This window comes from Hemiscyllium ocellatum, chromosome 47, assembly GCF_020745735.1.
Source record: "Hemiscyllium ocellatum isolate sHemOce1 chromosome 47, sHemOce1.pat.X.cur, whole genome shotgun sequence".
Classification (NCBI taxonomy): domain Eukaryota; kingdom Metazoa; phylum Chordata; class Chondrichthyes; order Orectolobiformes; family Hemiscylliidae; genus Hemiscyllium; species Hemiscyllium ocellatum.
The window spans coordinates 22,506,318-22,531,739 of NC_083447.1; the positions used below are offsets into that span (position 1 = coordinate 22,506,318).

Here is a 25,422-nt window from a genome sequence, read left to right on the forward strand (position 1 = left end):
CACCATTTGGGATTTTGATTTTAAAATAGAGGCAGATGTGTGGTTTCAGGTCTGTTCAGGTTATTTTTTATAAGATCAGAAAGTCATTTGGGAATACAGTAGTGACCTGAATACTTTATACACAAGCAGGTTTCAGTCAGTTGTGTGACAAGACACATGTTATGTCAATGGATGATTTGTTTATACTGTTGTGTTTATACAAATCAGAAGCCATTAGTTTAGCTTTGACTTCAGTTCCAAAGAATCAGGAGTTTAGTTTGGAAGAGAGAACTGTTTCCTCTTAGCAGAAGAATCAAGGTCAGGGAACAATCAACCTATCTGAAGTGTTTTCATAGCATCAGGGAACAATAATAGAATGGCTGAATGTCATTCAGCCCATTAAGTCCACACCTTCGAAGCGCACCCCACTCAGACCCAACTCCCTACCCTATAATCCTGCATTTGCCATGGTCAACCCACCTGCATATTGTTGCAAAGTGGAAATCAACACCTGTCTGACAATTAAACCCAAACCACCGAGAGAAGCTCACCTCGCCTCGTAATCTCATTTTAAAAACATGTGAGAAATGGTTTAACCTACCTCTTGCACCCAATCTGCGATAAAGGAGTGGTTAAATGAAATGGAACCCTTCACACACTCTATAATTAACAACTAACAATTTATTTATATATCTTAAACACTGAACAGACTAACAGAACAACTAACAAACTGAGCAATTCCTCTCTAACTACCTATTCCTGAATAAAACTAGATTGTAATAGTATGCTGTTCCAATAACATAGGTCCCATTTATCTAAATCCAAGTAATAAGAAAACAATAAATTAAAACTTAGTATCTCAAAGTTCACACGGAATGGATCCTCCTGAACTTTCTGTATGTTCTCCTGTCGTCTTCCTCTGGCTGAAATGCTTCTCAGGCATTTTCTCTGATATATTTGCCTGGAATATTATCTAAACGTGCCATGATACCTTTATGAATAGATGGTGCCTTTTGCTGAGGGTGTGAAGATTTCTTAGCCCTTGAGATGGCAGTTAGCTCTCTCCTCTCTGTCCAGTTATCCTTGTCTTTATACCCATGCGGACATGTTAATTTCTTTACAACCAAATTGGTTGTAAAGAAATTAACAGATTTAAATCTAATTGGCTTTCAATCTCAAAGTGCTTGGTCAAATTGATTGGATAAATTTGAAAAGACTTGTTGAGTTGGTAAATATGCTGCTTGACTTTTTCATACAAAAAATGTTTCATTCTGTAAACATGGACATTAACTGCTGTTCAGACATCCACCTTAACCTCTAAGCACTGAAAAGAACACCATAATTTAAAGGGAACATGCAATGCTTTCCACCATACCAACTTCGCAACAATATCACTGGGTGATTTTGCATAGCCAATCCACCAAGCCTACACATCTTTGGAGTTTGGGAGGAAACCCACACAGATACAGGGAGAACATGCAAACTCCATGTAGAAATTTGCCTGAGGCAAGAATCGAACCAAGGTCCCTAGTACAATGAGGTAGTAGTGCTAACCACTGAGCCATTGCGCTGCCCAAGCTTTTCTGAGTGAAGTTTCATTTGCGAGCATTTGTATAGAAGTCTTCAAGTTGTTAGAACTGACAAAATAGTTTAGGCTATTAGAATTGAGAAAGATTCATGCTATCCGACTTGGAAAGAAATCATCTAACTGGGTCAGCAGTCCAAGGAAACGAAACAGCTAAGAGTCAATAAAAACTAAAGAGTGGAAATGGGAGTGATATTTCCCTGGGACTGAATGTCTATAAAAGGATTGTATAAGGAAACACTGAGATGTGCTTTGCGGTTTTATTTAACTGTCTTGGTATACATACAGTTTTATTTGGTTCTCTTTATTTTGCATAACGAACATATGTTCTGTTGTTAAAGAACATCCGTCACTTTAGAAGAAAATGTTTCAATGACTGACCACCATGGTGACCTACCACAAAAGTTTAACCTATGAACTATCAAGGTGGGTTTCACTCTGGGATCTGAAATGTCTTGTATTACTATTACATGGGACCGTAAAGAAGAGATTTCAATGAAAGAATTACACCCAAAACATCACTGTAATATTGATTGAGTGCTGCCCTGTATTTCAGACATGAAATGCAGGTCCTATAGTTCTCTCAGAGGATGCAAAGATACCATGATCAGTATTTTAAGGAAGAGCAGCGATTCTTTCCCCTCTGTTCTGACCAGTATTTATTCTCCAATTCAGTTCACAAAAGAAAGTGGTCTTTATCCCATTTCTTTTTGTGGAAGCATTCTCTTTGCAATTTTACTGCTGCTTTCCAATAATAGAAAGTACTTTAGATTGTCCAGGGTGGGGGGCTGGGGTGAAGGGTGATATTTATTTCTCGAGTTTATTTCATTTCAAAGTACTTTAGAAACTCAGTGGGTCTGGCAGCATCTATGGTGAGAGACTTTGAATTAACATTTTCAGGATAAAATGAGTTCCAAACAAGAAAGTTTAACAACAGAGTTCCAAACACAAGTCATCTTAGAATCAAAATATCTGTTTTTCAGTCTCCTGAGCAGGACCCAAAAGACTTGGGGTATACACACACAAATCTTGTGGTCAAGTTGAAAGCATTGTCAAAAAATTAGACTGATCTTTGAATTTATTAACTCAGAGACTGTGTACAAAAGCAAGGAAAATATGCTAAACCTATTTAAAATGCCATTTGGGCCTTCATAGGGTGAAGTGTATTTAATTTTGGGTTCCAAACTTTAGGAAGGAGTCAATGCTTTGCAGAGACATTTACCAGCATTGCATCAGAGATGAAGGGCTTCAGTAAGGTGTACAGGCTGGTATATCTAGAACTATTCTTTTTGCAGCAGGGAAATATTACAGACGTCTTCCAAATCATGAAGGGTTTAAAGAGAATGTATAAATGAGAAACTGTTTCTTGTGGCTGAAGAGACAGACTAAAGCTAATTGGCAACAGAACAAGAGGTGACATGAGTAACTAATGTTTTTAAACAGTAATTGCTTTTCTTTTTGATTTTAAGGTCAACTGTTGGAACAGATACATTTGTGTATTTCAAACTAACTTGGGTAAATATTTGTATTTAACGTAAGTGCAAAACTATGTGAAAAGAGCAGGGAAGCAGAATTAATTGGACACTTCTATCAAACAGCCAACACATTGCATGATGGACTTAATTGTCTAACTGAATCATAGATTGGTTTATGTAACAGAAGGCAGGCAATTGGTGTATTGACTCCAAACTGAATCTCTGCAAAAGCAAAGCAGGTAGGTCCACTTGCCACATTTTCCTGTGTAGTCCCGATTTTCTTTTACTCATTAGATAATTATCTAATTGTCTTTTAAAGGCCTCAGTTGAATCTGTTTTTACCATTCTGTCAGGAAGTACTGCCAGATCAAACCACTCACTGTGTAAAATATGTTTTTTTATCATGCTGCTGTTATTCTTTTGCCAGTTGCCTTAAAACCAGATTCCTCTATTTCCTGCTCCTTCTACAACACACAACTTCTCCCAATCAACTCTGTGTGGACCTCTCAACATTTTGCAACAATATAATCTTTTCTTAAACCTTCACTCCAAGAACAATAGGACAAATATTTTCTACTCATCTTGAATACCTTCACGTCCTTCCTAAAGTGTGGTGTCCAGAACTGGTCACAACACAAGTCCAGGTTGAATAATTGAGTTATAGAGGTTTTTTTCATCACTTTGCTGTTTTTCTTACTCCAGAATCCTGTTTATGAATCCTAGGGTTCTGAATACGTAATTAACCACTGTCTCAGTTTGAGCTGCCACATTCATTGACTTGAGTACATTTACACCAAAATTCCTGTGCTCCTGCCCTCAAGTTTGGACTTGCTCTCCAACTTATGCTGTCCCTCCGTATTTTAACTATGAAACACTAGTCTGCTTTAAATCATTTCACAATTCTCTGCACTAAATTTCAGCAGCCACATGTCCCCCTATTCCATAAACCTCTTGATGCTTGTGATATCCTCTTTCCATTTCACAATATTTCAAAGTTTTATGCCATTCCCTGCTGTGTTGATCTCATGATTCCAAACACATTATTAAGGCTTGTCTGTCTCTGTCACACGTTCAGTCACCCTGCTCTCTGACTCCCTCTGATGGAGCCACAACTGATGACTGACTCCTGAGAACTTGCAAAAGGATTCCTTGGTACTGCTTTGATACAATTCCATTAACTGCGCTCCCTGTAGGATTCAAAGCAAAAAGTGCACATCAATTCCACCATGCTGCATTGCCAGAATAATGGGACGTGGAACAGTGACTCTTACTCCTGCAGACGTAAGTGAAGTTATGTAATGTATTCTTATAGGCCGTGGAGTCTCTCTAGGTAAAAACAATGATTGCAGATGCTGGAAACCAGATTCTGGATTAGTGGTGCTGGAAGAGCACAGCAGTTCAGGAGGAGCAGTAAAAATCGACGTTTCGGGCAAAAGCCCTTCATCAGGAATACAGGCAGAGAGCCTGAAGAGTGGAGAGATAAGTCAGAGAAAGGTAGGGGGTGGGGAGAAAGTAGCATAGAGTACAATAGGTGAGTGGGGGAGGGAATGAAGGTGATAGGTCAGGTGGGGGGAGGGAGGAGTGGATAGGAAGATAGGCAGGTAGGAAAAGTCATGGGGACAGTGCTGATCTGGAAGTTTGGAACTGGGGAAGGGGAAATGAGGAAACTGTTGAAGTCCACATTGATGCCCTGGGGTTGAAGTGATCCAAGGCGGAAGATGAGGCGTTCAGCCTCCAGGCGTCTGGTGGTGAGGGAGCGGCAGTGAAGGAGGGCCAGGACCTCCATGTCCCCGGCAGAGTGGTGAGGGAGTTGAAATGTTGGGCCATAGGTTGGTGTGGTTGATTGGTGTGGGTGTCCTAGAGATGATCCCTAAAGCACTCTGCTAGGAAGCGTCCAGTCTCCCCAATGTAGAGGAGACTGCATAGGGAGCAACTGATACAATAAATAATGTTGGTGGATGTGCAGGTAAAACTTTGATGGATGTGGAAGGCTCCTTTGGGGCCTTGGATGGACGTGAGAGAGGAGGTGTTGGCATAGGTTTTGCAATCCCTGCAGTGGCAGGGGAAAGTGCCAGAATAGGAGGGTGGGTTGTCGGGAGTCATGGACCTGACCAGGTAGTCACAGAGAGAATGGTCTTTGCGGAAGGCAGAAAGGGGTGGGGAAGGAAATATATCCCTGGTGGTGGGGTGTGTTGGAAGGTGGCAGAGATGTTGGTGGGTGATTTGGTTTATGCGGAGATTGGTAGGGTTGAAGGTGAGCACCAGGGGCGTTCTGTCCTTGTTACGGTTGGAGGGGTGGGGTCTGAGGGTGGAGGTGCGGGATGTGAATGAGATGCATTGGAGGGCATCTTTAACCAAGTGGGAGGGAAATTGTGGTCTCTAATAAAAGGAGGCCATCTGGTGTGTTCTGTGGTGGAACTAGTCCTCCTGAGAGCAGATACGGAGGACGCAGAGGAATTGGGAATAGGGTGTGAAAGCTCAGCCACGTTACCTGGCTTTCTGTGAACGCCTGTCCAAGAACAGAGAACCACCACTTAATTAATACACTTCAACAGTACTGTTTTTATTCAAGACTATCAGTATATGAATATACTAACAAGGCTTGGCAGAGAAAAGCCACTCAGACCACACTGGGTACTAAAGAGTGGATTCTCTCACCGTTGATAGGGAGAGTTGTTACATTTATACATAACTTCTCACGCAATACAGAGTCCCGTGTCATTAAGCTATCGCAAAGTATATTAATCAAAGTATACTTAATTGTAAGCTTACACATCAAAACATGCTCTAAATCTAACACACAGACACCAGCACCCATCTGGTTAAGATATTAACACTATCTTTAAAGTCTGACATTAACTCCCCTTATTTTTCTAACCCTTCAAGGCAACAGTCAAATCTCAGAGATGCTCTTTAAATGTAAACATTCAAACCTCATTAATGTGTTACAGCTAGACGTGAGGCACCAGTGCTCCTCTGATGGCTGCCCTTTGACCTAGTGCTGGTACTATGTCATTCTCAGATCTGTGGGATTGGACATGTTTACCCAGCCTGTGCAAGTTGCTGTATTAGCAATTTGTTCGCTCAGGATGCTGGGCAATATAGCCAATGTGCTTCAGCCATTTTAGTTAACATTCTAAGCTCCATTTTCTATATGGTCACTATATCTATTTCCAACTTATCATTCCTCCCTTTTTATCATTTCATGATAACCTTCAGATATTAATACGTTGAAGTCGAGCAAACTCTTTTTCTGTTTCTACATCTAAATTGCCATCAGTCAAAAGTGTAGGTGTCAATCTTTTCTCCTGTGTCCATATAGGGCTTGTCTCCTTTTTACATCGGCGTCGTGCGGGACACGTTTGACAACTTCTCTTAATAAGGGCCCAAGCGATTCGAATACTAATACAAATGCCAAGAATGATGGCCAGAATGGAGAGAATGTCCAGCCCAATAGACTTTAGCTATCCCAACAGCTGACACAGTAGGTTCCACGAGGCACAGGTCTCCTTTGAGTCTGTGTGGTCCAGATCATATGCTTTAGTGGCAACATCATTAATTAGTGAAGTGTCATTATATACAGCCGAGCTCTCATCCTCAATATAAGTACAACACTCCGGGCCAATAACTGCACATGCTCCCCCTTGGCTTGCTAAGAGATAATCTAAAGCCATCCTATTCTGTAAGGTCATCATTCGCAGGGCAGTCTGCTCGTGTTCCAAATGATCCAGGGCATCAGCAGTGGCCTTAGCCATTTCCTCAAGCTCGTGACTGAGATCACAAATCTGGTCCAGGGCTTGCATGACCCCATAATTGGGCAGAAGGGCGCCAAAGAATCTGCTCCAAAATGTCTGTTGGTGGAACAGATCTCTCCTGCCTCGAGCATGAGGTTTGTAATTTGAATTAAGATCATGCCACTTCTTCCATTTGCTGTTAACCTCTGGGGTTGAATTCAATAACTGGAATGCTGGGAGGTGATATATCAACGCACAGGTGCCCTTAAAGTTAATAGATAGGTATTCATAGGCTGTGTGATTGCATAACTAAAATGTCCCGTTAAGTGCAGGCGTAATACAGTGTTTAGCGTGGAAGAGGACGGCACCCATGCGGCTTGTAGGGGCGTCGGGACGAGTCTTTTCATTAACACAAAGGTCCCAATCGTCCTCCGGGAGGCCCCCAAAGGGGTCTGACCTGGTTTGATCATGAGATATTATTACCTGGCATCTACTGTCTTCTAAGTCTCCCATGGCATGTTTTCCTGTATCACTATGAATGCACCATTTAAATTCTGGCACCACCGCTACTACAAAACCTTTTGGTACCATTTGCCAGGTGTCATAGCAACGCCTGAGGTAACCATACTGGATCGGGTATTGGTCAGAAATGTCTCTATAGGGAATAATTTTTGGGGTTTGTTGGGTACGCCTGTAGGTAAGACTGCATAATTCATCCTGACCAGTAGGGGCCGCCATCATGAGGAATCCGGACCCTACCGAGTGTGGGCCTGGGACACATACTACTTTGGTATTCTTTCCTTCATCAGTCTGATTGTCAAGATGAGTTTTTACTTTTTCAAGGAAGCCAGTAAAGGTGTTGCCGGTAAGGCTCGTTGCTTCCGGTAAATTGCTTCTTTTCTTTTGGTGGGTCTTAAGAAAACGGTGCAGTGTGCAGACGAGATTTTTTAATTTTAAGTAACCGGGAAAGTTGAACAAATAGTCTCTAGGGTCCGCTGCAGTATTATTCACAAAGGCATGGCAGCACATGCGTGTGCCATTTAAGTACGTATAGGTATCCTCGGATTTGGTGCCATTTCCTCGTAGGCATACATACATTACTTCCTGGCAGATGCCAGTATTATGAATTGTTATATTACTGGGACATTCTGTCCTAGCATCCAGAGTTGTAATATTATATCCAGGGCACCACTGTTGAAGTCCTGTTAGGTTTTGCAAATGCTCTACGCAATCCTGTGACCAGGCAATATTTTGGACAACTATGCTGCTATAATTAGAAGTGGCCTTAGAGTCGTCAGGAAAGCCGACCAAGGGACAAATTGTCTGGTTAAACCCACTGTTACCTGGGCCATGACGATCACACGTGGCATTCACTCTGACCTGAACTATTCTCGTGGGGCCTGTGTTATTCAGCGTTATGCTATTCTCCTGTTTCCATACCCACCAATCCCTGATGAGGTTGCAAGGGGTAGCTAGGGTCTGACTTGGTTCACTTATATTATTAGACTGGGTACCTATCACTCTTGACAGTGATAAACTCATTAGGGGGGTGCTAATAGTCATATTGTCACTCATAGTACTCACGAGATCCCTCGGGACTATTACTGTACCATTGGGGCCATCAGAAGCAATACGTGGTGCCATACTCACAAAACCATTAGTCATTTTAGTAGTAACATCTGTAAAGTGTGAAGTCATCGCGGGGGTGCCTGTTTTTATCCACGTCTCCGCGGTGGCTGCACTAGAGTTGCTTGTAGACCCTTGGAGAGTAGGGGGTGCACCGCTGGTGGTGTTACTGGTCTGCATTGATGTCCATGTTGATGTTAGGCAGAGGCCAAAGAGAAAGAGGATAGGTTTCATCGTTTCACTTTTCTTCAATCTTCCTTCCTTAGTGGCACCTCTGTCAAGGGAAGAGAACGTACATACAACAGTAGCTGCCCCTTATTCTCATTCCTCCCCAATAAGCTTGCAATGGTGTAGGCTGATCCAGGCTTTACGACCCTCAACCTTAACAGCAGTAGGGGTGGTAAGGAGGACTTGAAAAGGGCCCTCCCACCGGGGTTCCAGGCCGTGCTTTCTGGCAAAGTTTTTGATCAATACAAAGGTGCCAGGTCGGATGTTTGGGGGCAACGGCAAATCTGACCGCAAAGGCCTGGCAGCTTTAACCATCGCATGGTTCATGCGTAAGGCATCATTTAAGGATAAAACATAGGAGATCATCCCATCTGACATCTAATGTATGTCAACAGGAGAATCAGAGAAGTCAGTGCTAAAGGGAGTGCGGAGGGGCCGCCCATACAAAATCTCGGCGGGGGAAAGACGGTGGGCTCCTGCCGGGGACACCCGGAGTTGAAACAAAGCAATGGGCAAATTTTGGAGCCACGAGAGACCATTGTCAGCTCACAGTTTGGCCAATTTAGATTTCAAAGTCTGATTAGCACGTTCCACCACTCCCGCGCTCTGAGGGTGGTAAGCACAGTGGAACTGCTGCTTGATATTAAGAACTTTACAAAGTTCTTGACTAACAAGGGCCACAAAATGAGGGCCGTTATCGGAACTGAGTGTCCGCGGCACACCAAATCTAGGAATAATCTCCTTGAGTAAAGTCTTAACAACAGTGTCAGCCTTGTCATCGGCTGCAGGATAAGCCTCAATCCATTTACTAAAAACATCTACAATAACTAAAACATATTTACACTTGGCCGTTCTGGGTAGCTCAATGAAATCCATTTGCAACGTATCGAAGGGGCCTTCAGGCAGCGGGGTTCTACCCTGTTCACAGGGGACCCCCTTGCCGGGGTTATGCTGCATACATGTCAAGCATTTTTTAGTTTGTGCTCTAGCCAATTGCAGAACACTGGGATGCCACCAAGATTCCCAGACTAAGTCTGCAGTTTGTCTAGCCCCACAGTGTGTTAAGTGATGGACAACATCAACCACCCAGACGGCTAAAACATCAGTCATACACACCTGGCCTGCTGGGGTTTTCCAAAGACCGTCAACGTCCTTGAAACATCCCAGATCAGTCCATTCATGAAGTACATTGTCAGGGGCGTCCCCCTGTAAAGCAACAATATCAGCGGTGGAGGGAGGCTGCTTGTCAGGAACTGAGGCCCTAATAGATTTCCTCTGAATCTTCATTAAGGAGCCAGGGAGCTCCGTAGCCTGTTTAGCAACTTCATCAGCCTGTTTATTTCCCATAGAAACCGGATCTGTTCCGGCAGAGTGCGCGGAACATTTAATAATGGCCAATTCGCGAGGACTTTGAATGGCCTGTAACAAATTAATGACTTCCTCCCTGTGTACGATAGGGGTCCCCGACTAGGTGAGAAAAACTCGATTTTCCCATAGTGTCCCAAAATCATGGGCAACCCCGAAGGCATATCTAGAGTCAGTATATATATTAGCTGTAAGTCCGGAGGCTAGCTCACATGCCCTAGTTAATGCAATTAATTCAGCTTTCTGAGCCCTTTTGGTTTTGCCAGCCTGGGACATAAAAATCCGGTTCCAGCTGATAGCCTCTATTGTCAGACTGCAGCTGGGGTCCGGGTAATCTCCACAGCCCTTGCTGCTGTGTCTGCTGGGGAGGGGTGGGAGGTTGCCGCAAGGGGGCCATGGTATTTTGATCACTTTCCCGTACAACAAATTCAGATTTAATAGGTTTTTCGGCCTTAGGACCTTCACCCTCGCCCCATAATGCTTTAATTGCCCTAGCTGTATCCCCCTGTGAGGAATTGATCCAATTTAAGTTGTTAGTTTTCCATCTATCTTGTGTAGGTTTAGGCAAAGTGTTCATCAAGAGACTATTATACTGTTATGAGACAGCCCCCGCTCCCAAAGGGAAAAGAGGGTCCCCAGAATATGTGCCATAAGTTTCATTAAACCTCTGTAGGTATTCCTCAGCACCCTCCCCCTTTTTGGTTTTAAATCAATAATTTTTGCTAAGTCAACCGGTTTTCTGAGGACCTGCCGCATTGCTTCTTTAATTTCCTGCTCCTGTTGTTGTTGATTCGGGTGTTGTGCTGTAAAGGCAGCCCAACTGTTGGCACCAGGGGGCATATTTAATATTTCTAAAAATTTTGTCCACTTCAAGCCAATAAACACAACCCTCAAAAAATTCCAGATATCTTCTCCCACTGCCCCGTAATCCTGCCAAATGCTTTCAACTGATTCACACCATTTTTGTGGATCCTTATCTTTGTCAGGGAGATTCATAGTCAGTGCCAAAATTTCCTGCGGTTTCCATGGCGTAAAAATTTCTAGGGTAGGAGGGTGAAAAATCGCAGCGACAGGAGGGACAGCGTTCGGCTGGGCGGGGACTCTTACCCGTCCTGCTTGAGGGTTAGGAACAGTACGCATAGGGAACATGTGACCTGAGGGTTCCTCTATCTCTGAACTGTCATCGTCAGCCTCCTCTGTCCAAGGGTAGGGCAATTGCCGTTCGGGTTCACACTGTGGTGGAGGCCGATATCCTTTTTTACCTGTGCTTGGGGTAAAACTCCTTTCACTACGTGCCTCCTGGGGTGCTGTACCCGATGGAGGGGGATGGGGAGGGGATTCCACATTCCTAGAACTAATTCCCTTATCCTCCCATCCTGCACCCAGCCTCAGGTCTGACAATGCCGCCTCCACCGCTTGGTTGGCCAACCGTTTGTTCTTATTAATATTTTCATCAAAATTTGCACATGCAACCTTGAGCTCATGGAGGGTCAAAGGAAGCCCATCCTTAGTGACACTTAACCCCCTTTTTGTAGCATTATGTAACCAACTGTTGTAAACCTTCTGCTCGTGTTGTTGTTTAGCTTCCTCTTTCTTTTTTAAGCATGCATCTCTTAGTTTAACCATAATTTTCTTACCCTTCTTTCCCCCGTTCCCTTTTTCCATACTAACTCCGTAGCTCTTTTTACAATCTCCAATTTCCACGTACCTCCTGCAGGCCATTCATCAGGTCCCAATTTTTCTGTTAGCCATCCTGACAATTTCCTGAGTGACTGTGCATCCTCAGGATATTCTGCGCAGACTGTTACAATTAATGATCCCGGATCCTCACATTTATCCATAAACTGTCCCATAATATTCCCTAAACTTTCCGTAACCTTTTGTGAGTGTTGCTTTTATGAGATCCTGCTCAAGGGACTTTAAACCCACTCACACACACGTACGTATCTAACTATTCTTACTTCTTACCGCGTTCAGAGCGCCTTTTTTTCTACCTTCTATAGCACTCCCAGTGCTTTTGTGGTGGTCCCTTTAAAAACCTGTTCACTGGTTCGTTCTTGATCCCGTCCAGTAGCAGCTCCTGCTGCGGTGAGTTGGATCCAGGTCCGCCCCTGACTTGGGGAGACACTAGTCGTGAGTCCCAAACGGTATACTCACGTCCTAGTTGGGCCCGTGTCCACCTTGCCACAGCAAGACCGTGTCCTGTTCAACCGTCACCAGGAGCCGCCTACCGTTGGGATCCCACCGCTGCCACCAAAATGTGAAAGCTCAGCCACGTTACCTGGCTTTCTGTGAACGCCTGTCCAAGAACAGAGAACCACCACTTAATTAATACACTTCAACAGTACTGTTTTTATTCAAGACTATCAGTATATGAATATACTAACAAGGCTTGGGAGAGAAAAGCCACTCAGACCACACTGGGTACTAAAGAGTGGATTCTCTCACCGTTGATAGGGAAAGTTGTTACATTTATACATAACTTCTCACGCAATACAGAGTCCCGTGTCATTAAGCTATCGCAAAGTATATTAATCAAAGTATACTTAATTGTAAGCTTACACATCAAAACATGCTCTAAATCTAACACACAGACACCAGCACCCATCTGGTTAAGATATTAACACTATCTTTAAAGTCTGACATTAACTCCCCTTATTTTTCTAACCCTTCAAGGCAACAGTCAAATCTCAGAGATGCTCTTTAAATGTAAACATTCAAACCTCATTAATGTGTTACAGCTAGACATGAGGCACCAGTGCTCCTCTGATGGCTGCCCTTTGACCTAGTGCTGGTACTATGTCATTCTCAGATCTGTGGGATTGGACATGTTTACCCAGCCTGTGCAAGTTGCTGTATTAGCAATTTGTTCGCTCAGGATGCTGGGCAATATAGCCAATGTGCTTCAGCCATTTTAGTTAACATTCTAAGCTCCATTTTCTATATGGTCACTATATCTATTTCCAACTTATCAAGGGGATGGCATTTTTGCTGGAGGTAGGGTGGGAAGAGGTATAATCCACCCTCCCCTTCCTAGACCTCTCCATCTCTATTAATGATGACCGACTTGACACCGACATATTTTTTTTACAAACCCACCGACTCCCACAGCTACCTGGATTACACCTCTTCCTTGTCCTATCTGCCTATTTTCTTTTCCACCTATCCACTCCACCCTCCCCCCAACCGATCATTCACCTATTGTACTCCACGCTACTTTCTCCCCATCCCCTCCCTCCTCTCACTTATTTCTCCACCCTTCAGGCTCTCTGCTTGTATTCCTGATGAAAGGCTTTTGCTCGAAACGTCGATTTTACTGCTCTTTGGATGCTGCCTGAACTGCTGACTCTTCCAGCACCACTAATCCAGAATGTGGAGTCTCTCTGTCCATCATTCTTTCAGTAATTACTTCCTTTATTCTTATCTTGTTGACCAAGTGGATATGTTCTGATGCATTGTAATATCCCTACCTCAGGACAAGGAGGTGTGTAATGACATCATTGAACAAGTATTTTTTTAGATTACTTACAGTGTGGAAACAGGCCCTTTGGCCCAACAAGTCCACACCGACCCGCCGAAGCGCAACCCACCCATACCCCTACATTTACCCCTTACCTAACACTACAGGCAATTTAGCATGGCCAATTCACCTGACCCGCACATCTTTGGACTGTGGGAGGAAACCGGAGCACCCGAAGGAAACCCACACAGACACGGGGAGAACGTGCAAACTCCACACAGTCAGTCAGTCGTCTGAGTCGCGAATTGAACCCTGGTCTCAGACGCTAACCACTGTGCCACCGTGCCGCCCAAATTGATTCAAAAATAACTATCTTTTTGATCAGATAATTGTTCAGGAAGAGATATAACAACAGGAGTCAGTCATTCTGCATTTCAAACATGTTCCCATGTTCAATGATGTTATGACCTGCCTGTTGCAGGCTGTTCTAATTTACGCACAAATGAAGTATCTTGAAGACAAGGGCACTTGACGTTTTGTCAGAAAGAGCAGGAGGTGGAATAGCTCTTTGTTTGAGAATGGCAGAATGCGGACCATGGTTCCAAAGATCAAAGCGGAGAATCAGTTTGTGTAGAGACAAGAAAAAGCGAAGGTGAGGTTTGATGCAAATTTTGCTGAAAAAGCCAGTATCTGTTGCCTATTCATGAACTCAGGAGCTTCTCAGCCAGTTCGGAGGGCAGTTAAGAGTCAACCACATTGCTGTGGGTCTGGAGTAACGTGCAGGTCAGATCAGGTAGGTAGAGAGATTTCTGTTCCTAAAGACCATGAGTGAACTAGAGAAGTTTTAATCATAATTGAATATAATTTAATTGTTATTACTATTACCAATGTTGGGATTAGCTTTCAATTCAAAATTCATTTCCTGAGTTTTACTTCCATGAGCTGCCAGGGTGCTATTTAAATTCGCATCCAGAGAGCCTGGCCTCCAGAATACTAGTTCATGGCATTCCCACGATGCTTCCGTTTTCACATATAGCTGCCTCATCTGTAGCTACATTGTCGGACTTGTACACAAAAAGAAATAGTGACAGCTTTTAAGGAAAGTGTTATCAGTGTAGGTTAACCTTCATACTGCTTGGCATGAACAAATTGGCAAAGGTAGATTTGATGATGTGGAACAATCCAGGAAACAGGTTATTAGTAATAATGGATTAGCAGCATTAATTCATGATCCTCCAATGAAGGGTTTTCTGGAAAAGAGTGAGCATGATGAGTTAGAATTTCATGTTACATTTGAGGTTGAGAAACCTGATGTCTGAAACAAGTCTCTTAAACGTAAATGTTATAAAAATACAAACAAACACAGAGTTGGTTCAAACAGACCGGAAAAATGGTGAAACGTAAATTGAACAAACAAAAAAAAGTATAAATATTATTTTTGAAGTTGTGAACCTTAAAAGATATCTCATGATTTATTGCAGCTTATTGCTCAACTGTTTCCCATTCACAGCCGTGAACTGCGGACCTCCCAGTAACCTGACAAATGGATATGAGAACTTCACATCCACAGTTTACAGTCACTGGAATACGTACAGCTGTGAAGAATCATACTATGAACTTGAAGGAAACGGTGAGACCCATTGTGTTCACGGCAGCCAACAAGCACCTACGCAGTCTAAATCATATTTTCAGACTTGCAACTTAGTCCATTGCTTGTAGTATATGAAGCATCTTGTGCACAAACCACGGAAAGCTAGTACACAGGTGCATGCAGCAGGTAATCTGGAAGGATCATGAATGTTGGTCCTTATTTCACAGGCTTGAGAGTTTAAGAATATGGATGCCTTACTCCAAGATGTACAAGGTGTTTATGAAATCACAGCTGGAGTACAAAAGATATTACTTCATCGGAGGCAGTTCAGAGAAGTTTCAGTAAGATGATCCCTGGTGTGCAGCAATTGTCTTATGAGCAAAGGTTAAACAAGTTGGGACTCTGCTCATTGGAATTTAGAAGGAGGAGAGATGATCTCATTGAAACATGTCTGATTCTTAAGGGGCTTGACAGAGTAAATGTTGAAAGGATGAGAAGACTCACAGGAGAGTCTAGGACCAGACGGCATGGTCTCAGATTTAAGGAGTATCAATTTAAGGTTGAGATGAGGGGGAGTTTTTTCTCTCAGAGAGTTGAGTCTTTGGACCTCCTTGCCACATACAGCAGTGGTGAAGAGTATCCTAGTGTATATTTAAGGCTGAGAAAGATTGATTCACCTGCTGATCAACAATCTAAAGTTATAGGGAATGAGCAGGAAAGTGGACATGAAGAGTGTCTGATCAGTAAAGGTCTCATTGAATGGTTAAGCAGGCTCTCGGTGCCGAATGGCCTACTCCTGTTACTATTTCTCATGGTCTTATGTATAACAGTTAATATCGATGTCAGGATTTCTGGAACGACTGCTTTTAAAAGCAACAATAAACTTTGAGTAAGAGGACCCATTTAAGACTAAGATGAGGAGGAATCTTTCCTCTCAGAAGGTAGTGAATCGACACAACTCTTTACTGCAGAAGGCTGTCCATGTTGAGTCATTAAGGTACATTCAAATCAAAGACAGAATCAAATGCATTTCGCAACTCAGAACTGGGCATCTCTTATGGGCACTGGGCCATCAGTAGCAGTAGAATTGTATTCAAAAACAATTTGTAATTTCATGGCGAAGCATGTTTCCTACTCTACCATTTCCGTAGGGTCAGGCAAATGACCCAGCTGCAATGAAGAATGCAAGAGGGCATGCCACATGATATCAATAAATGGCTGAATGCACTGGATTCTGCAAAGGTTATGGGCATTGACAAGATTCCCCAAATAATACTGAATATTTGTGCTGTGCTAGCAGAACTACAACACTGGAACCTACCAAATAATGTGGAAAGTTGCCTCTGTCTGTCCTGTCCACAAAGTGAGAACAAATTGAATCCATTATCTAAATGTACAAGTCAAAGTGTGTTACAATACACTCCACTTGTCCAGATGAGTGCAGGTCTGGAAGTTTGACATCATCCCAGAAAAAGAAAATGCATCCTATCCATCAATTTAAACATCCACTTCCTCCACCACTACTGCACGTGGTAGCAGTGTGTACAATCTACAAGATTAAGCAAAACAGCTCATAAGAATCCTTCAACAGCACCTTCCAAACTCATAACTATCTGGATAGAGAAGGACAGCAACTGCATGAAAACATCACCACCTGCTCGTTCCCCTCCAGGACACATCCTGACTTGGAAATTCACTGTCACTGGGTACAAATCCTGGAACGGCCTCACTAAAAGTCCGATGTCAGTCAACAACAGCATTACTGTAAAGTGGATTGTGAAGAGGATGGAGGCATGGGACTAGGACAAAATAACTATTACAGAAACATCACTGAGGGAGGGAAAGGACCAGAAGCTCAAAGTTCAAGGGTATAGATGGTAGGGGAGGCAAGGAGGGGAGTGGCATTTTTGATTAAGGAAAATGCCACGGCAGTATTTAGAGATGATATTCCTGGAGGGCCTTCCAGTGAAGAAACACAGGGGAGGTGAAAAAAAAGTGTGATTACTTTGCTGGGATTGTACTATAGGGTTCCCAATAATTAGTAAGAAATTGAGGGGCAATTTTGTAGGGAGATCACTGATAGCTGTAAGAATAGTAGAGTTGTAAGACCTGTGGGCTCACCCATCTCTGGCCTCATAGCAGAAGCAGTGGTGCAAAGATTGGAACAAACAGGCCTACCACAAATTCAACCCCAAACTCTGGATCAAGTATGTAGATGACACATTTGTCATCATTAAGAGAACAGAAATCGAGAACAAACATCAGATTATGAACACCATACTGACAGGGATCAGATTTACGAGAGAGGAGGAACCAACAATCAACTCCCATTACTGGATACGATGGTCCAAAGAACACAGAACGGTGAATGGACCACAAACGTGTGTAGGAAAGCCACACACACCGACCAGGTACTGAACTACAACAGCAACCAGCCAAAAAGACACAAGAGAAGCTGCATTCGCATTCTGTTCAAAAGGGCGATAACACACTGCAGCATTCCTGACCTACGAAGGGTAGAAGAAAAACACTTCTACGGATTATTTGCCAAGAACGGATCTCCCCACAACTTCATCTGCAGATGCCTGACAAACAAACAATTTGACAAGGACATACCATGACCTAACTCACTAGTCTCGCTACCTTACATAAAAGACATCTCAAAACTGACAGCCAGGCTTCTCCGACCATCAGATTCATGACAGCCCATAAGCCAACAACTCACCAGGACAAAGGACCCGGTGCCCATCATGTGCAAGATAAATGTAATTTACAAGATTCAATACAAAGACCACGCAAAACACTATATAGGACAAACAGGCAAGCCAACTAACCATCCGCATCCACAAACACCAACTAGCCACTAAACGCCACGATTAGCTGTCCCTAAAAGCCACATCCACAGATGACAGGGACCACAAATTCAACTGGGACAACACAATGATCACAGGACAAGCTAAACATAGGACAGCCAGAGAATTTCTAGAAGCATGACACTCAGCCACGGACTCCATCAACAAGCACATTGACCTGGACCCAATATACCACCATTACAATGAACACCTGGAACCGGCAACCAGAAGCAGCAGGAACAAAACCAAATAAATTCCAGAAGATGCGGGACAGCAGCACTTCTCAGGAGGCTCCAAAGCACTGAAGGTGTCACTCGATAGGGGACAAAACATCTGTAAATCAACTTCCCAGCTTGACAATCATACTCACAACCATGACAACCAGCATCCGAGCTACAAGTCTTTACATTAACCTTGAAGAGTTGTACTAATAGAGGATTCGAATTTTCCAAACAGACTGAGACTGCCATAGTGTTGAGAGCTTGAATGTGTTGGAATTTGTTAAGTGTGTTCAAGAAACCTTTCTCAACCAATACATAAATGGATCTACTAGAAAAGGATCAAAACTTGACTGTTTTGGAAAATAAAGCAGGGAAGTGACTGAGATGTGAGTGGAGGATCTCTTTGAAGCTGCTGGTTACCACCATTTCAGAACTGGAGCTGTAACTGGGCTCACCTTGGGGCTTTTGCAATGCTGAGATTATCTTTACAGCGCACTCATTGAGGTACTCAAATCACACCAGGTAAAGACTGCAGAAGGGGGTAAGTGACAGCCAGGAAAAGTAAAAGGTGGCAGGTAGAGCAGGATACACTGTGGCCAACCCCCTCCCTAAGATTTATACCTTTTTGAATACTGTTGGGGGTGGGAGCACTGTCATCTCTGGGGATACCAGTGATAGCCAGTTCCACAGAACCACATGTAGCATAGCTGTGTAAGATAGGAGGAAGAAGAGTGGCAGGGTTGTATTTTGAGATAGTGATAGATTATTAGTAAGGGGGGAAACAGTCATTTCTGAGGCAGTTAAAGAGATTCCAGGCTGGTATGTGACCTCCCTGTTGCCAAGATCAAAGATGTCACGGAGATGCTACAGGACATTCTGAAGAGGGAGGGTGAACAATCAATGGTCATCATATATATTGGTACCAATGAAATTAGTGAGAAAAAGGGCTGAGGTCCTATAAGGTGACTACAGAAAATTGATTGATCAGATGAATACATGGTTGAATAAATGTTGTAGTGGGGAAGAATTCAGATTTATTGACATTAGGACAGGTTCTCTGAAAGGTGGAACCAATACAAACGAGACCAGCTGTATCAGAACACAAACGGGACCAAAGTGTTTGAAGGGACAGTTGTTAGAGTTTAGACTAGAGTGGAAGAGGAGGAGAAAACATAATACATGGGGGATAGTATTAGATGCAAAGATGGGACATGTGAAGTTGTCAGAAAAACAGCAATTGTCAGAAAAAGCTAGCAAGAATCACTTTAAAGTAAGCATTACAGTGGACCACTTACAGGATCACAGTGCCAAAAAAAATCTATAGCATGGAAAATGGCCTTTCAATCCATTGTGTCCACACCAGTCAAAAACAACACCAAACTATTTGGTGGATTGGTCATGCTGAATTATCCATTGTGTCCAGGGATGCACAGGAGAGATGGATTAGCCATGGGAAATGCGGGGTTACAGAGATAGTGTGGGTCTTTATGATATGCTCTTTGGAGTCAGTGTGGACTCATCGGGCTAAATGGTGGCTTCCACACTGCAGGGATTCTATGATTCTATTCTAATCCCATTTTCCAGCAATTGGCCCAGAGTTTTGTTGTGTATGCAAATGTACATCTAAATGCTCTTATGAAAGTTTCTGCCTCTGCCACCCTTAAAGGCAGTGAGTGCTCATGAGGTCAATTTAAGAAAATTGGAGAGTCCCCAAAAACTGCATCAACAGAACTCGGTCAAAACTACAGCACTGCTTCCTGAGCAACTTACTATAAGATAAGTAGAAGATAGTTACAAAATATGAATGATGTGCGTTAAAATCACGATCACCCACATTGGACCAGGGGCAATGATCCCATGAGCCCATTTGGGAAAAAGGATGTAATGTTATGCAGCCTTCTCCCTAAAAGAAAACCCTCTCCCTTTACATTCTTCTCTCCACCAGCTGTCTTTGAATGTTCGGCTGATGCTGAATGGGTGGACATTACGAGTGGCCAGCGGACCATGCCCAAGTGTAAACCAGGTAAATATTTAACAAAATGCATGAAAAGAAAAACAACATGAAATCATGAAGTAATACCACTAACAAGGAGTCCAGTCACCCTACCGTGCCTCTACTGCTTTGTATGTAGACATTTTTAATTAAAAACATTCCTCATGCCCTTTCCCCATTGCCTAAAAATGTAGTTTCTTTCTAAACATATACCACATCTCCTCAGAATTATATTATCTGCTTCCACTGAATGTTCAACCAGTTAATGATCTTACTTAAAAATCACACAACACTAGGCTATAGTCCAACAGGTTTATTTGGAAGCACGAGTTTTCAGAACAGCACTCCGAAAGCTAGTGCTTCCAAATAAACCTGTTGGACTATAACTTGGTCTTGTGTGATTTTTAACTTGGGAAACCCCAGTCCAACACCGGCATGTCCAAATCATTAATGATCTTAAGTAACGTGCCATCTGAAAAAATATTTCCTCCTGCTGCAGCTTCTTTTCCCATCATATATCTACTCATCTATTTACCAAATGTGCTGCTATAGAGACATTACTTTCTTGGTTTTCAAAATCCCTCAATCTTAAACACCAGAATGAAGACTCCTCTTTATCTTCTCAGCTATGGGGAGAACAACTCCAGCGCATAGTGGAATAAATCTATCATCGATAGTCACAGGTGAGGTGCTGGAAGACTGGAGGTTGGTTTATGTGGTGCCACTGTTGAAGAAAGGTAGTTAGACAAGGTAGTGAACTACAGACCAGTGAGCCTGACATTAGTGGTGGGCAAGTTGTTCGAGGGAATCCTGAGGGACGCATGTCCATGTATTTGGAAAGGCAAAGATTGATTCGGGATAGTCAGCATGGCTTTGTGCGTGGGAAATCATGTCTCACGAACTTGATTGAGGTTTTGTGAAGAAGTAACAAAGAGGGCAGATTGGAAGATGTGATCTATATGGACTTCAGTAAGGCATTCGACAAGGTTCCCCATGGGAGACTGGTTAGTAAGGTTAGATCTCATAGAATACAGGGAGAACTAGCCATTTGGATACAGAACTGGTTTAAAAGGTAGAAGACAGTGGTGAAGGGTTGTTTTTCAGATTGGAGGCCTGTGAACAGTGGAGTGCCGCAAGGATCGGTGCTGGGTCCACTACTGTTCATCATTTATATAAACGATTTGGATGTGAGCAGAACTGGTATAGTTAGTAAGTTTGCAGATGACACCAAAGTTGGAGGTGTAGTGGACAGCGAAGAAGGTTACCTCAGATTACAACGGGATCTTGATCAAATGGACTGAAAAGTGGCAGATAGACTTTAATTCAGATAAATGCGAGGTGCTGCATTTTGGGAAAGCAAATCTTAGCAGGACTTACACACTTAATGGTAAGGTCCTAGGGAGTGTTGCTGAACAAAGAGACCTTGGAGTGCAGGTTCATAGCTCCTTGAATGTGCAGCCTTAGGTAGTCAGGATAATGAAGAAGGCATTTGGTATGTTTTCCTTTATTATTCAGAGTATTGGAGTACAGGAGTTGGGAAGTCATGTTGCGCCTGTACAGGATATTGTTTCGGCCACTGTTAGAATATAGTATGCAATTCTGGTCTCCTTCTATGTGAAAGATGTTGTGAAACTTGAAAGGGTTCAGAAATGATTTACAAGGAATTTGCCAGGGTTGGAGGATTTGAGCTATTGGGGTTGGTTGAATAGGCTAGGGCTGTTTTCCGTGGAGCATCGGAGGCTGAGGGGTGACCTTATAGAGGTTTATAAAATCAGGAGGGGCATGGTTAGGATAAATAGACAAAGTATTTTCCCTGGAGTGAGGGAACCCAAAACTAGAGGGCATACATTTAGTGTGAGAGGGGAAAGATATAAAAGAGACCTAAGGGACAATGTCTTCACGCAGAGGGTGGTACGTGTATGGAATAAGCTGCCAGAGGAAGTGGTGGGCCAGTACAATTACAACATTTAAAACGCAACTGGATGGGTATATGAATAAAAAGAGTTTGGAGGGATATGGGCTAAGAGCTTGCAGGTGGGACTAGATTGGGTTGGGATATCTTTTTGGCATGGACAAGTCTGTTTCCGTTGTTGTGGTTCTGTTCACTGAGCTGGGAGTTTTTGTTGCAAACGTTTCATCCCCTTTCTAGGTGACATCCTCAGTGCTTGGAAGCCTCCTGTGAAGCGCTTCTGTGCTGATTCCTCCGGCATTTATAGTGGTTTGTTTCTGCCGCTTCCGGTTGTCAGTTGCTGTCCACTGCAGTGGCCGGTATATTGGGTCTAGGTCGATGTGTTTGTTGATAGAATTTGTGGATGAGTGCCATGCCTCTAGGAATTCCCTGGCTGTTCTCTGTTTGGCTTGCCCTATAATAGTGGTGTTGTCCCAATCGAATTCATGTTGTTTGTCATCTGAGTGTATGGCTACTAAGGATAGCTGGTCGTGTCGTTTCGTGGCTAGTTGGTGTTCATGGATGCGTGTTGTTAGCTGTCTTCCTGTTTGTCCAATGTAGTGTTTTGTGCAGTCCTTGCATGGGATTTTGTACACTACGTTGGTTTTGCTCATGCTGGGTATCGGGTCCTTTGTCCTGGTGAGTTGTTGTCTAAGTGTGGCTGTTGGTTTGTGTGCTATTATGAGTCCTAGTGGTCGCAGTAGTCTGGCTGTCAGTTCGGAAATGCTCCTGATGTATGGTAGTGTGGCCACTCCTTTGGGTTGCGGCATGTCCTCATTCCGTTGTCTTTCCCTTAGGCATCTGTTGATGAAATTGCGCGGGTATCTGTTTTTGGTGAATACCTTGAATAGGTGTTCTTCTTCCTCTTTTTGCAGTTCTGGTGTGCTGCAGTGTGTTGTGACCCTTTTGAATAGTGTCCTAATGCAACTTCGCTTGTGTGTGTTGGGGTGGTTGCTTTCATAGTTCAGGACTTGGTCTGTGTGTGTGGCTTTCCTGTATACCTTCGTGTTGAATTCTCCATTCAGTGTTCTCTGTACCATTACATCTAGGAATGTCCTTTTCTTCCTCTCTCGTGAATCGAATTCCTGTGAGTGTGGTGCTGATGATACGGTGTGTGTTCTCTATTTCTGTGTTTTTAATGATTACAAAGGCGTCCTCCACGTATCTGACCCAGAGTTTGGGTTGTATTTGCGTTAAGACTGTTTGTTCTAACCTTTGCATTTCTGCTTCTGCTATGAGTCCAGAGATCGGTGAGTCCATGGGTGTTCCATTAATTTGTTCATATATCTGGTTGTTGAACGTGAAGTGTGTTGTGAGGCATAGGTCCAGTAGTTTAAGTATGCCATCTTTGTTAATAGGTTCAACATCCTGTTGTCTGTTATGTATGTCCAGCAGGTTGGATATTGTTTCTCTGGGTTGGGTTTTGTCGATAGAGGTGAATAGTGCCGTTACATCGAATGAGACCATGTCTGTTTCTGTACTGTATATCTCTATGACTCTATGAGCTTATCTAATCTCTCAGCAGTAATTATAAGTTTCTTGTCCTTTGCACAAAGCAGCTCAAGTTGTTTCCATACACTCTCAGAGTTTCATATCCTTTTGAACATTGTGCCCAGGATGAGACATTATTTTCCAGCTGGGATCTTAGCAATAATTTCAGAACAGTTTATCAAGTATTTCAGGATTCTGTCCTTCCCAGAGAGTTGAGCACAGATTTTGCCTGGTAATCAGAAATGGGGATGGCTTTGTACAATGGACAACACAGCAGATGCTATTTAAAATCTGTTACAACTGCAGTTTCTTTGTTTTATTTTACAGAAGATATTGTTTGGGTCCATTTTAATTGAACACAGAGGAGATTGTAGTGTGGATCTTGACTGTGTGCTGCCCACAAATCAAACATTTGCCAGGGTTTCGGTTTTCGGTAATTAATATTTGCAAGTCTTGCATTTGAGTGGATATGAGAACTTATTAACTGCTCTTATTTTCATCCCTTCACAGTCTGTGGGATGAGCCAACTCTCCTCTAAACCTGGGCGCATCTTCGGTGGCAGACCAGCTGAGTTGGGCGTTTGATCATTGGTGGATCTGCATATGGAGGTGGAGCACTGATATCCGATGGTTGGGTGCTGACGGCTGCTTCTCTCTTTGACAATTCGCATCAGGTGAATATCCATGTTGACATGAGACATAGGTCACGAGAAAACCAACTCCCTGTGGAAGAGGTCATTGTGCACCCAGACTGTAGGAAACAAGTCAAAAAAGCACAACCCAACTTTGATCATGACATTGCTCTGATTAAACTCAAGCAGAAGATCAAACTTGGACCAAACTTGTCTCCCGTCTGCCTCCCTAAACCAGAAAAAGCTTCATCACTGCAGCATGGCAAACTGGGCTACATTTCAGGGTGGGGAAGGACGGAAAGACATCAGAAGGCTGTCTTCCTGCAGTACGCTGCCATACCTATCGCCAGCATGGACCACTGCACGGGTTCACACTATGAAGAACCAAAGCCAATTTTCACCTCCAACATGATCTGTGCTGGAAGAAGTGGTTTTGACTCCTGCCAGGGTGATCCTGGGGGAACCTTTGTGTTCAAAGAGCCCAGGACCAGAATCGTTACGTGACCAGGGGCATTGTGTCTTTTGGACCCAAGTATTGTGGCGTTAATGGGTTGTACACTCATGTGGGGAAGTATCTTGACTGGATTGAGACAACCATAAGGAAATATGAAAGCAACGAGGAGGACTGAACTAATCCATTGTGCTGTCAATCACAATAAAGTGTAATGGTAAATTTGTGTATTTCTCACTTTCTCACCATTTCCCTTTCTGTCTCTTTGTATTCCTTTTTTTCTCCTCCTGAGCAACAGGAAGTCATACCCTTCTTCCTATTTCTCAGTCTCTTTCTCACACAATCTGTCTTCAAATCTCTCTCTCTCTCTTTCACTTTCCATATGCAAAGTTAATTGGAATGAGCTGTGAAATAGTTCTGCCTCCCATTCCTATTCTTGTGGGTGCATGTTTTTATTTGTTTCAGGTTTGAGAGACAGAAAATAAATGAGATAGGGAGGGGGAGAGGGGCATGAATGAGAGGCAGAGGGACATAGAGAATAAAAAAACAGAGACGGGGTAGAGATAGCGAGAAATAGAATTATATATAGAGAACGATATGGTGGAACAAATGGAGATAGATTCACACAAAATATACAGCACACATACAGGTGGAGATATATTTGGAAGGCAAAACAGAGAATGAGAGATACACAGCTATATGCAGACAGAGAGAGAGAGAGATGCACATGCAGGCAAATGGAGAGAAATAGAAATTTAGGGAGAAAAATATGGGCAAAGTTGTACAATGCTT

At 43.1% G+C, this 25,422-nt stretch overlaps 1 pseudogene; it reads left to right on the forward strand.

The window, feature by feature from the left end:
• LOC132836654 (complement C1s subcomponent-like) overlaps positions 1-24,808 on the forward strand; it is a 47,303-nt pseudogene extending 22,495 nt beyond the window's left edge.
• Positions 24,809-25,422: the final 614 nt, after the last annotated feature.